Here is an 11,985-nt window from a genome sequence, read left to right as displayed (position 1 = left end):
CAAGGCGTAGTAGCATATGGTGGGAGTCCCCCAAGTCTCTAGTCGAGGGAGTTGACGAATGAGGTGTCTTGCTAATAGTCCATGTCGTAAGTACCAAAACTTCATTCTTTTGTTTTCTAAGTGGTAGCCCCGGACTTTTTCTTCATAGATTTTGTTTATGAAGGTTGCTAGGCCCGAATAAGTGGAATTGCAGAAGGTGTAACCGTTGGTGCATTAACATCATAATGGAAGCATCACAATGATGGAAGCATCACAATGATGAAAGCATCATAATGATGAAAACACCATAATGATGAAACATCATAATGATGTTTCTTTGGTGGAATTGTTTTTCATTTCCCCTAACAACCGGAATTGTTTTTCAACATAACACCATCATCTGTAGGTCGAATCACAAAGTTGTCTTCATGAAAGTTGTTCGTTAATTCCTTAACTACAACATATCCAAATTGGAGAGCCATCGGAGCAGTACAACTCCAGAAATCCAGGTATGATGAGTGACTGTTTATCATTTGTCTGTCAACCCGTCAGATTTGTTGTGAGCTTTGAAACTCTATTTTCTCTTGCTCAGATCAGCATGCTTTCTTCATTGAAGTTGTTCCTCAGCTTGTGAACTACAACATATCCAAATTTGAGATCCCTCGGAGCTGTATAACTCAAGAAACTCAGGTATGATGAATGACTGGTTATTATTTTTCTGTCAAACCGTCAGATTTGTTGTGAGCTTCGAAACTCCATTTTCTCTTGTTCAGATCGGTATGCTTTCTTTATTGAAGTTGTTCCTCAGCTTGTGAACTACAACATATCCAAATTTGAGATCCCTCGGAGCTGTATAACTCAAGAAACTCAGGTATGATGAATGACTGGTTATTATTTGTCTGTCAACCCATCAGATTTGTTGTGAGTTGCGAAACTCCATTTTCTCTTGTTCAGATCGGTATGCTTTCTTCATTGAAGTTGTTCATCATCGACTCTTTCATAACATATCAAAAATTCAGGATGAACTAACGGTTAAATATTTCCAGATCTTCGAAACATCACAACAGCTTCGAAATCTGCAAGAAGCCGACTATCATGTTTGGAGCTTCAACACTTTAATTTCCGTCGCTCAAAAAGAAATGGTTCCTTCTTGAAAGTTGTTCATATGCTCAAGAACTATAGGGTGTCCAAAATTCAGCTCCATTGGAGAAGAGCAGAGGTTGCAGAAATTTGATAGATGAAAGGAGGCGGAAGAGGGAGAGAGAGAAAAAGTCTCTTGGGTTGGATTTCTATTTTGGGGCAGATTCCAAGTTTTGTAGCACCTTCATTATTGATGAATTGCTTGTACTTTTGTCCATTATGAAACTTGGGACTTTGGCTTGTTGTTGGATCTATTATAATATGTTTGGGAACATATATAAGTGAATAAATAAGAAGGAAAATTTTGGGCCCTTGTGGGTGTAAAACAAAAAATGTTTATGTTTACCCAAGTGTTTTTGTACAAGTTCAAGGGCATCTTGGGTTTTGTGAACAAAATTTGTTTATTTGGAGCAAGGTTTTGTGTTGAAGCTTTGGTGTTGAAGCTTTCTAGGTGAAGCTTTGATGGTGAAGCTTTGTAGATGAAGCTTTGTAGGTGAAACTTTTTTAAGTGAAGCTTTTCGGGTGAAGTTTTTTTTTTTGGGTGAAGCTTTGTGGGTGAAGCTTTTTAGGTGAAGCTTTTTAGGTGAAGCTTTGTGGGTGAAGCGTTGGAGGTGAAGCTTTTCGGGTGAAGCTTTTTGGGTGAAGCTTTTTAGGTGAAGCTTTGATGGTGAAGCTTTGTAGATGAAGCTTTGTAGATGAAGCTTTGTAGGTGAAGCTTTTTTAAGTGAAGCTTTGTGGGTGAAGCTTTGTGGGTGAAGCGTTGGAGGTGAAGCTTTTCGGGTGAAGCTTTTTGGGTGAAGCTTTTTAGGTGAAGCTTTGATGGTGAAGCTTTGGAGGTGAAGCTTTTCGGGTGAAGCTTTTTGGATGGAGCTGTTTTTTTTTTTTTTTTTTTTTTTTTTTTTTGGCGCTTGACACGGTCTTCATTTGCTTGTTTTGTAGTGACTGTGGAAGACGGATATAGCTCAATTACCTCTTTATTGAATTCATTGCCAAATGGCCTTCATTACATAGGATGCCGAACGGCTATAGCTCAACACTTGTACATCGTGAGTCTATTTATAGTAGTACTTCAAGTGATCAGCGTTCCATGGATGGCCAAGGGTCTTGCCATCGGAGCTTCTAAGTGTGTAAGAGCCAGGGCGACTGATGCCAATGACTTCATACGGTCCATCCCAGTTTGGACTAAGTGTGCCTTCACTCGGGACTCTGTCGCAGAGTAATCTTTTCTTTAAGACCCAGTCTCCTATTTTGAAAGAACGAGGCTTGACCCTAGAGTCATAATAGTTGGAGATGCGCTGCTTGTAGGCGACATTCCTCAAGTGAGCTTGGTTTCTGTGTTCCTCGACTAAATCCAAGTTGAGGGTGAGTTGTTTGTCATTTTCACTTTGAATGTAGTTCTGGACTCGGAATGTTGCTTGCTCGAGCTCAACAGGGACAACCGCCTCTGTGCCAAAGGCAAGTGAGAATGGAGTTTCTCCTGTTGAAGTCCGATATGAAGTGCGATATGACCAAAGAACTTGGGGTACAAATTCTGGCCAACAGCCTTTAGCTTTGTCCAAGCTGGTTTTCAAAGTGCGCTTGATTATTTTGTTGATTGCCTCAACTTGTCCATTAGACTGGGGATGAGCTGGAGAGGCAAAGCATAAGTTGATGTTGAACTTAGAGCAGAACAACCTGAACTTCTTGTTGTCAAACTGTCGCCCATTGTCAGTGACTATCGCATTGGGAATGCCGAATCTACAAAGGATGTTCTTCCACACGAAGTCTTCTATCTTTGCCTCAGTAATGGTTGCCAAGGGTTCTACTTCGGCCCACTTTGTGAAGTAGTCCACTGCAACGACTGCGTAACAGACTTTGCCCTTCCCTGCCGGCATTGGGCCGATCAAATCAAGTCCCCACTGGGCGAAGGGCCAAGGGCTGATCATAGGAGTAAGAGGCTGATTTGTATTTTCTTTAAGTTTCTGTTTAAGTTGCTGATTTGTTTTCTTTCGAATTATTGTATTTTCTTTAAGTTTCTGTTTAATTTGCTAATCTCTTGGATTGTTTTCTTTCGAATTATTGTATTTTCTTTAAGTTTCTGTTTAAGTTGCTGATTTGTTTTGTTTTCTTTGTTTTTAGGTACTAGTTTATGACTCGTAGCTCACAACCTGTTCGTGAGCATATCTCCGACTTTGACGGTGATTTTGAGAGGACTTTGAGAAGGAAAAAGAAATTGCAAGAGTCTAATCCTCCTAGTCCCGAGCCTGAATTAGAAGAGCAAGAAGTTGAGGTTGAAGAGAAGCCCACGGCACAAGTGGGTGGAGAAGAGCAAGGTATAGCCATGGACAACCGTACGCTCAAGGAGCTTGCCGCCTCGGGTTTGGATAATGCCGCACCATTGTGTATCCAATATCCCATGGCTGCTCAAGGTAAAACTGAAGAGATCGAGTTAAAGTCAAGTTTGCTCCACCACATTCCAAAGTTCCATGGGCTGTCCATGGAGGATCCGAACAAACATTTGAAAGAATTTGAAGTGGTGTGCTCAAGTATGACTCCGATTACCGTTGACGGAAGTATTTTAAAGATGAAGGCTTTTCCATTCTCTTTAATGGACAAAGCCAAGGATTGGTTATATGAGTTGGCTCCCCATACAGTTACATCTTGGGAGAGTATGAAGAGGGCGTTTCTGGAGAAGTTTTTCCCAACTTCTCGCATCATTCTTCTTCGTAAAATAATAAGTGGAATTCAACAAGATGAAGGTGAGTCTTTTCCTACATATTATGAGCGATTTAAATCACTTGTTGCTTCTTGTCCACAGCATCAGATGAAGGAGGAGTTGCTTTTGCAATACTTCTACGAAGGGCTCCTACCACTTGAATGTCAAATGCTCGATGCTTCGGCGGGTGGAGCATTGGTGGACAAAACGCCCATGGCTGTAAAAATCTTGATTGCTAATAGAGCATTAAACGCTCAACAATACGAAGGTGTAGGCCAAAGAGGACCCCCACGGCAACAAGTGCATGAGGTAAGTTCCGCATCCAATATTCAATCTCAGTTAGCTAATCTTACTTCTATTATTTCACAGATGGCCGAGGGAATGAAGATTCAAGGACCCATGGTGTGTGGCGTATGTTCTATCCAAGGACATGCTTCCAAAAAGTGTCCTCAACTCATCGAGAATGGTGGATGGGAGAGTGCTAATGCCATTGGGTTTCAAAGCCAAAATCAGCCAAGACATGATCCATACTCCAACACGTATAATCCGGGGTGGAGAGACCATCCAAACTTCAAATGGAGAGAGCCACAACAAGCCCAACCACAAGGAGGCTTTAGGCAACAACCCCCGGGCTTCTACAACAACCCATACGCACCCCCTCAAGTCCAACCACAATCTGCCCCAAATAATTCAGGTAATGCTTTGGATAATGATACACTTGTTAAGTTACTAACCACTTTGACTAATGGGCAGGAAAATCAAAACAAAAGAGTGGACCAACTAGAGAAACAAATGGGGCAGATTGCCGACGTTGTTGGGCAGATTAGAGACCAAGGAAGGCTTCCTAGTTCTACCATTCCAAACCCGAAGGGAGGCTTTGAAAGTGCAAAAGCCATACTCTTGAGAAGTGGAAAAGAGATTGGGGCAGGTTCTTCATCAAAAATAGGTCACAAAGAGGATGAAAAACTTCAATTTGAGGAGGAGGAAGCATGCCCACCCACGGCAAAGGTGGACACGCCTATCCCGCAAGTGTCCATGGCCCCTAAACCTTCAAATCTGTCCAATAAGCATAAGAATGTGTTAAATTCAATTCCTACTAATGTTTTTCCTTTGAATGTCCCCTTTCCTAGCAGATTTTTGCAATCAAAGAATGAAGAGGAGGAAAAAGATGTTCTAGAGACGTTTAGAAAGGTGCAAGTCAACATTCCCCTCCTTGATGCCATAAAGCAAATCCCGAAGTATGGCAAGTGTTTAAAGAAGCTTTGTACAACAAAGAAACGTGTCCGGGAGAAAGAGGTGGTACATGTAAGTGAGAATGTCTCCGCCATCTTGCAACATAAACTACCCCCCAAATGCAAAGATCCGGGAAGTTTTACAATTCCGTGTGTCATTGGTAATACCCGTTTCAAATCTGCCATGCTTGATTTAGGTGCTTCTATAAATGTTATGCCATATTCCATTTATGCATCTATGAACTTAGGAGCATTGAAAAATGATGGTGTAATCATACAATTGGCCGATAGATCTAACGCTTATCCAAAGGGAGTTTTGGAAGACATTTTAGTGCAGGTTGATCATTTAATCTTCCCAGCGGATTTCTATGTTCTCGAAATGGATGAATCAGACCATGCCCCTTCATTGCCCATCCTCCTTGGAAGGCCATTCATGAAAACGGCTCAAACGAAGATTGATGTGGCCAAAGGATTAGTAACTATGGCATTTGGTGGTGACATGATTAGTTTTAAAATTTCTGAATCCATTGAGACTCCTAATGTTGTTCATTCTTGTTGTGCCATTAATAAAATAGAAAATATAGGACCGGACCATTCAGCACTAGGCACAAAGGATGCATCAAGAACCATGCAAGACGAGGGAATTGGAGTGGCGCACAAGGACCATACGGCCACTGCTCTCAAAATGCTCAAATTGGCCGAACGCACCATGGGGAAGAATGTTCACATTGCTGCCACTTCATCACAACACATAGGTAAGCCACCTAATCCAAATCCAATTTCCATTAAAGTTGATAGGTGGTTCCCTTCTTTGGTGCAGGTACCCGAGTAAATCCCCAATGGTGGGTGTATGAACATGAACCTTAGGCAACACAACGCACCCATCAACAAACATCACTATCCATTTCCGTTCAAGGATGTAATCTATGAGAACTTTGTTGAGCATGTTGTGGAGGACATTCCCTTGCATGCCGTGGGCTCCAGTGGGGAGTAATTATGTTCATCGTCCGGCTGGAAGATGTTAAAGCAAGCGCTTTAAGGGAGGCAACCCATTTATTCTGCTTGATTGTCAATTTTATTACTTGTTTAATTATTTTTTGTTGTGATTTTCTATTTTGAAACATTAACAAATATGCAAAGGATTTTAACATTAAACTTCGTGGAAATGAACAGCAAACTGGGAAATAAAGAAACATAGCATAATACAAGAGAGAGCCTTCACAAAGGCTGCTTGGGAGAGGTCGCAGTAGTCGGCGGAGTTGCAGTAGTCGGCGGAGTCTCAGCATTCGGTGGGGCCATGGAAGGAGGAGGTATCGAAGTTTGATCAGTTGGAGCTTCGCTACGCGGTGCCGCCCCAGAAGACGAAAGCAGATGCGGTTGGAAAAAACCCACAAACCTCCGGTGATCAAGTAAAATCTGACCATCATTTTCCTCTAACTGGTCAATTTTCCTCTTCATGTTTGTGGCATAATTGTGTGCAAGCTTGTGCAATTGTTTATTTTCATGCTTGAGTCCTCTAATCTCCTCTTTGAGACTCTGTATTTCAGCCACCAACGATTCAACGTGACGGGTTCGAGCAAATAGGCGTTGGGCCATGTTGGACACAGAACCAGCACACTGCACGCTAAGAGCCAGAGACTCCTTAACCGCCAATTCATCAGACCGTCTAGCGAGCAGTCTGTTATCTCTGGGGGTGACAAGGTTCCAGGCCACCACCGCAGCGGTCATGTCATTTTTCATCACCGAATCCCCAACGGTGAGAGGACCAGTAGGGGATATGAGGGACGGGCGCCATATGTTGTCTGGAGAAGGAGGGGCTGCTCCTTCATAAAGGTTCAAATCAAAACGACGGTCGGAAGGGCCAGACATTTTTCAGAGGTATTAAAGAAAGAGGAGATCGGACAAGTCAAGATCGTAGAAGTGCAAAACGGGAGTTTTTACAGGCAGAAATTCAAGAGTGCTTTGAACGTCTTGCATACCTCTATAAAAATCAGCACGCGATGGGATTTCAGAGATCGAAGAGGTGAGCTCAGAAATCGAAGAAGCCATTCGGAGATCGAAGAGGCGCCAGCTTTCTCAAAAGTTGGGCTTGCTCACAAACCACCAATTCCAGATACCAAAGAGTGTCAACTGTCTCAGCCTCGTCAGCACCCATCACACGCAACTGAGCTTTGCGAAAATCACGGGCAGTCTGTCGAAACACCGATTCCAACCATCTGTCTCTCTCAGCCTCGTCAGCACTTGTCACATGCAATCTTTGCCCTCAACGAAGCTCAGAACTCGAAGCGTAAATTCCGGATATTAAAGAGACCTCTGCTTTATCGAGACGTGTCAGCATCTGTCAATTTGCACATCTGCGTTGCGTAAATCACGCGCAATCTGTCGAAATTTTTTGGAGAAGCGGAATGCACGTGGAAACTACTGTTAAATTATCCCAGGCTTGCCGACACGAGTAATGGAACAATGCCTTCCCAGCCATTAAGAAAATTCTATAAATGTTGAACTTCAAAGTGAAGCAGTCTCACCCAACTTTCAGCCTCACTTAACCCTTCATCCTCTCTGAAATGGCTTTCCAACAAACCCTCTCAAGTCACTCTGTATTTTTCATCCCCTGGGATACCCCTGCAAACAACCCATCCAGAGCACAAGTATTTCATATCATAAGGGTTGAGAGCAAGAGTATCTCATATCATGCTTTCTCCCTGTCCTTTCTCCAGCCAGCTCTTGCTCTCGTGTACTCATCATCTTATGCTTTCCCTTTGTTTCTCACTTATAAGGGAAGTGAAGATGATACCTCGAAGCATGTGGAGACAACGTGCTGATTCATCATCAACTAAGGACAAGGAGAAAGAGAGCAAGAGGTGGGCACTTGGAAAGATTGAAGAAAGAAACAGACCAACACCTCTCCCTCGTGCCTGCCCGTCGTGCAGAAGAAACAAGCAGAGAAGAATGCAGCTTGCACAATCATCCCAGCGAAAGGAGTCTGAGATGAAGAACTAGAGAAGCTGCCACATCTGCTTGGAGAACAAATAAGGAATTGCAACATCGCCAAAGAGAAGAGCTTCCCCGGCAACGGCGCCAAAATTTGGTGCGAAATATATAAGCACACAAATTAAACCCTCTTTTTATCAAATGTAGTAAAGTATGTAAGTAGGGATCGTTCTAAACCGGGGATTAGGAAGGCTTGCTAAAACCTCTAAACTAACTCAAAAACATAAAAACAAAGTTAAAAACGTTTGAATAGACTTAAAGAACTCAAAACAGGTTCACAAGACTCAAAATAACTTAAAGACACTCAAAACTGCCTAAAAACACAAACTAGGCAGTTTCTGATTCTAGCACAACTTTGGGTTTTGACTTGACTCAAAACACTCTAAAACACAAACAAACAAATTTTAAACACTTTGAAACAAGAAAGTAAAAGGGGGATTTTAGTTTTGATGAATTTGAAACAAACAAACAAGTTATAAAACTAGGAAGATTGTAAAACAAATTTAAGAAATAAGATGATGGATGGATTAGTTAGAGGTCCGTTCTTCACACATGACACACTTGTATATGAATTGATTTCCAATTGCTTTTCAATAAACTATGATGCTCAACACCCCAGATTAATTAGGTACGCTTAAATTAATCCTCAGATTTTCCTAATTTCATTGAATTGGATGATTGCATACAACAACCCAAAGCATTCCCCACAAGTTCCCTACATGAATTGCATAATAGAGATACAAGCAAGAATCATTAAGTTCTATAAAAATCATAAGCATTGACGAAACACTTGTAACTATGAATTGCATGAAACTTATGCCAAGAATTCAATTAACGCGATTGTGATAAACAACCTTCACTACTTATGAATATAAATTTGTAACGATTAGGTGAAACTCATTTATATTCTAGCATCTAATTCATGCATGAAAACTAAGTATGCATCCTTAATAAACATACAAGAATTAGTTATGAATAAAATAGATAATTGAATTGCAATCACAACTTATCAAATCACAATTGGAAGAAATCAATTTAAATCTCAAGCATGTTCATGGCTTCAAACTTCCCCCTAACTAAATAGGGGTTTAGCCACTCATACTTACAAAGCAAAGATAAACAAATTTAAACATTGAAAACAAAAGAAAGAAAACACCTAAAAACGCTCCAACAATCCAATTTGAATGGCAAGCACGTCCAAGATCCTTCTTCTTCTCTTTGTAGCGGCACAAGGTGTGGTTTGATGGATGAGTGGTAAATTATGGTGGTGGATGGATATAGGTGGGTTATGGTGAAGGGTGGATGGGTGGATTGTGTTCTCTTTGGTTTTCTTCCCCCTTGTTATGGTGAAGGGTGGATGTATTTATAGGCTAGGGAGAGGACCACTCCATTTCCTTTGCATGTGAGCTTGTGTGGGTGTGTTGGCATGTTTCCTCTTTACATTTACACACACATTCTTCATCATTTCAACCACAAAACACACACATTTTCTGCCATGTTTTTCCCTTTACATTTACACACACATGACCTCCATCATTTCAACCACAAATCAACCCATTTTATGCCCATGTGTGTGTGTTTCCTTTGCCCATGTGTGTGTGTTTCCTTTGCCCATGTGTGTGTGTTTTTCCTTTGCATTTGTACACACATGTTCTTCATTATTTCAGCCAACAATCCACCCATTTTCGGCCCATGTCAAACTATCCATGCCTTGCCTTTCTCTTTGTGTATGTGCTGTCCACGTTTCTGAACCTTTCAGTGTTACAATGCCCATAACTTCTTCTAGAAAAATGATATTAACAATCCGTAAATTGCTCCAGAAAGTAGACATCCGTAGCTTTCCACGAATATAAGGCTCATTTTCTAATTCATTCTGAGCTGTTTGTAACATGATTTCAAAGTCAGCTAATCTGCACAGGCAGTTTTGACGAATTTGTTACTTAATAATTCACTTATGCTACTTTTCTTTTCTTTGCTTGATAAATCACACAAAATACAAAAACATAGTAAATAGCTCAAAAATGTAAGGAACTAACTAAGAAAAGACGAGTGAATTCGAAGTAAAAATATATATAAATATGATCCGATCACCCGCACACTGCACGCTAAGAGCCAGAGACTCCTTAACCGCCAATTCATCAGACCGTCTAGCGAGCAGTCTGTTGTCTCTGGGGGTGACAAGGTTCCAGGCCACCACCGCAGCGGTCATGTCATTTTTCATCACCGAATCCCCAACGGTGAGAGGACCAGTAGGGGATATGAGGGACGGGCGCCATATGTTGTCTGGAGAAGGAGGGGCTGCTCCTTCATCAAGGTTCAAATCAAAACGACGGTCGGAAGGGCCAGACATTTTTCAGAGGTGTTAAAGAAAGAGGAGATCGGACAAGTCAAGATCGTAGAAGTGTAAAACGGGAGTTTTTACAGGCAGAAATTCAAGAGTGCTTTGAACGTCTTGCATACCTCTATAAAAATCAGCACGCGATGGGATTTCAGAGATCGAAGAGGTGAGCTCAGAAATCGAAGAAGCCATTCGGAGATCGAAGAGGCGCCAGCTTTCTCAAAAGTTGGGCTTGCTCACAAACCACCAATTCCAGATACCAAAGAGTGTCAACTGTCTCAGCCTCGTCAGCACCCATCACACGCAACTGAGCTTTGCGAAAATCACGGGCAGTCTGTCGAAACACCGATTCCAACCATCTGTCTCTCTCAGCCTCGTCAGCACTTGTCACATGCAATCTTTGCCCTCAACGAAGCTCAGAACTCGAAGCGTAAATTCCGGATATTAAAGAGACCTCTGCTTTATCGAGACGTGTCAGCATCTGTCAATTTGCACATCTGCGTTGCGTAAATCACGCGCAATCTGTCGAAATTTTTTGGAGAAGCGGAATGCACGTGGAAACTACTGTTAAATTATCCCAGGCTTGCCGACACGAGTAATGGAACAATGCCTTCCCAGCCATTAAGAAAATTCTATAAATGTTGAACTTCAAAGTGAAGCAGTCTCACCCAACTTTCAGCCTCACTTAACCCTTCATCCCCTGGGATACCCCTGCAAACAACCCATCCAGAGCACAAGTATTTCATATCATAAGGGTTGAGAGCAAGAGTATCTCATATCATGCTTTCTCCCTGTCCTTTCTCCAGCCAGCTCTTGCTCTCGAGTACTCATCATCTTATGCTTTCGCTTTGTTTCTCACTTATAAGGGAAGTGAAGATGATACCTCGAAGCATGTGGAGACAATGTGCTGATTCATCATCAACTAAGGACAAGGAGAAAGAGAGCAAGAGGTGGGCACTTGGAAAGATTGAAGAAAGAAACAGACCAACACCTCTCCCTCGTGCCTGCCCGTCGTGCAGAAGAAACAAGCAGAGAAGAATGCAGCTTGCACCATCATCCAGTGGAAGGAGTCTGAGATGAAGAACTAGAGAAGCTGCCACATCTGCTTGGAGAACAAATAAGGAATTGCAACATCGCCAAAGAGAAAAGCTTCGCCGTACAATTCCAATCCAGTTCAAGATCAAAGCTGTGGAAAGTCAACAAGATCAACTATCTCCAAAACCAGATTTGCGTTCTTAAACTCTACTCTGTCTGATTTTTACTTTGCCATATTTGTCATGTTTATTTGTCATTTATTATTTGCTTGTTTTTGGTGTGAGTATATGCTTGAAACATTGAGGACAATGTTTGATTTAAGTGTGGGGGGGTAACCATTGTTTTGCATGAAATTCGTAGAAATTTATCACCCATTACTTCTAGTGTTGTTCCTTGTTGTTTTAAGTATTTTTTAAGCTGTTTTGGAGTGTTTCAGTGTGTTTTGACATAAAAATCCGAAAATTCATAAAAATTTGAAAAATTGTTTTTGAAAATCCAAAAAAGAGTTGTTTTTGTGCGCTTATTTGTGTCTTAGGGTACCTTCCAACACAATGATGAGGATTCAGTTTGTAATT

At 41.6% G+C, this 11,985-nt stretch overlaps 1 long non-coding RNA gene across 1 annotated transcript; it reads left to right on the top strand.

The window, feature by feature from the left end:
- The first annotated feature begins 254 nt into the window (after positions 1 to 254).
- LOC139189693 (uncharacterized) lies at positions 255 to 1,156 on the top strand. Its single transcript, XR_011573543.1, has 4 exons — positions 255 to 488; positions 572 to 669; positions 753 to 850; positions 1,026 to 1,156. It is a non-coding gene; the product is annotated as an uncharacterized lncRNA (long non-coding RNA).
- The last annotated feature ends 10,829 nt before the right edge of the window (positions 1,157 to 11,985 follow it).

Source organism: Malus domestica, chromosome 11 (assembly GCF_042453785.1).
Source record: "Malus domestica chromosome 11, GDT2T_hap1".
Lineage (NCBI taxonomy): Eukaryota > Viridiplantae > Streptophyta > Magnoliopsida > Rosales > Rosaceae > Malus > Malus domestica.
The sequence above is the reverse complement of the archived record's forward strand: the minus strand, read 5'-3'. Positions and strand labels throughout refer to the sequence as shown.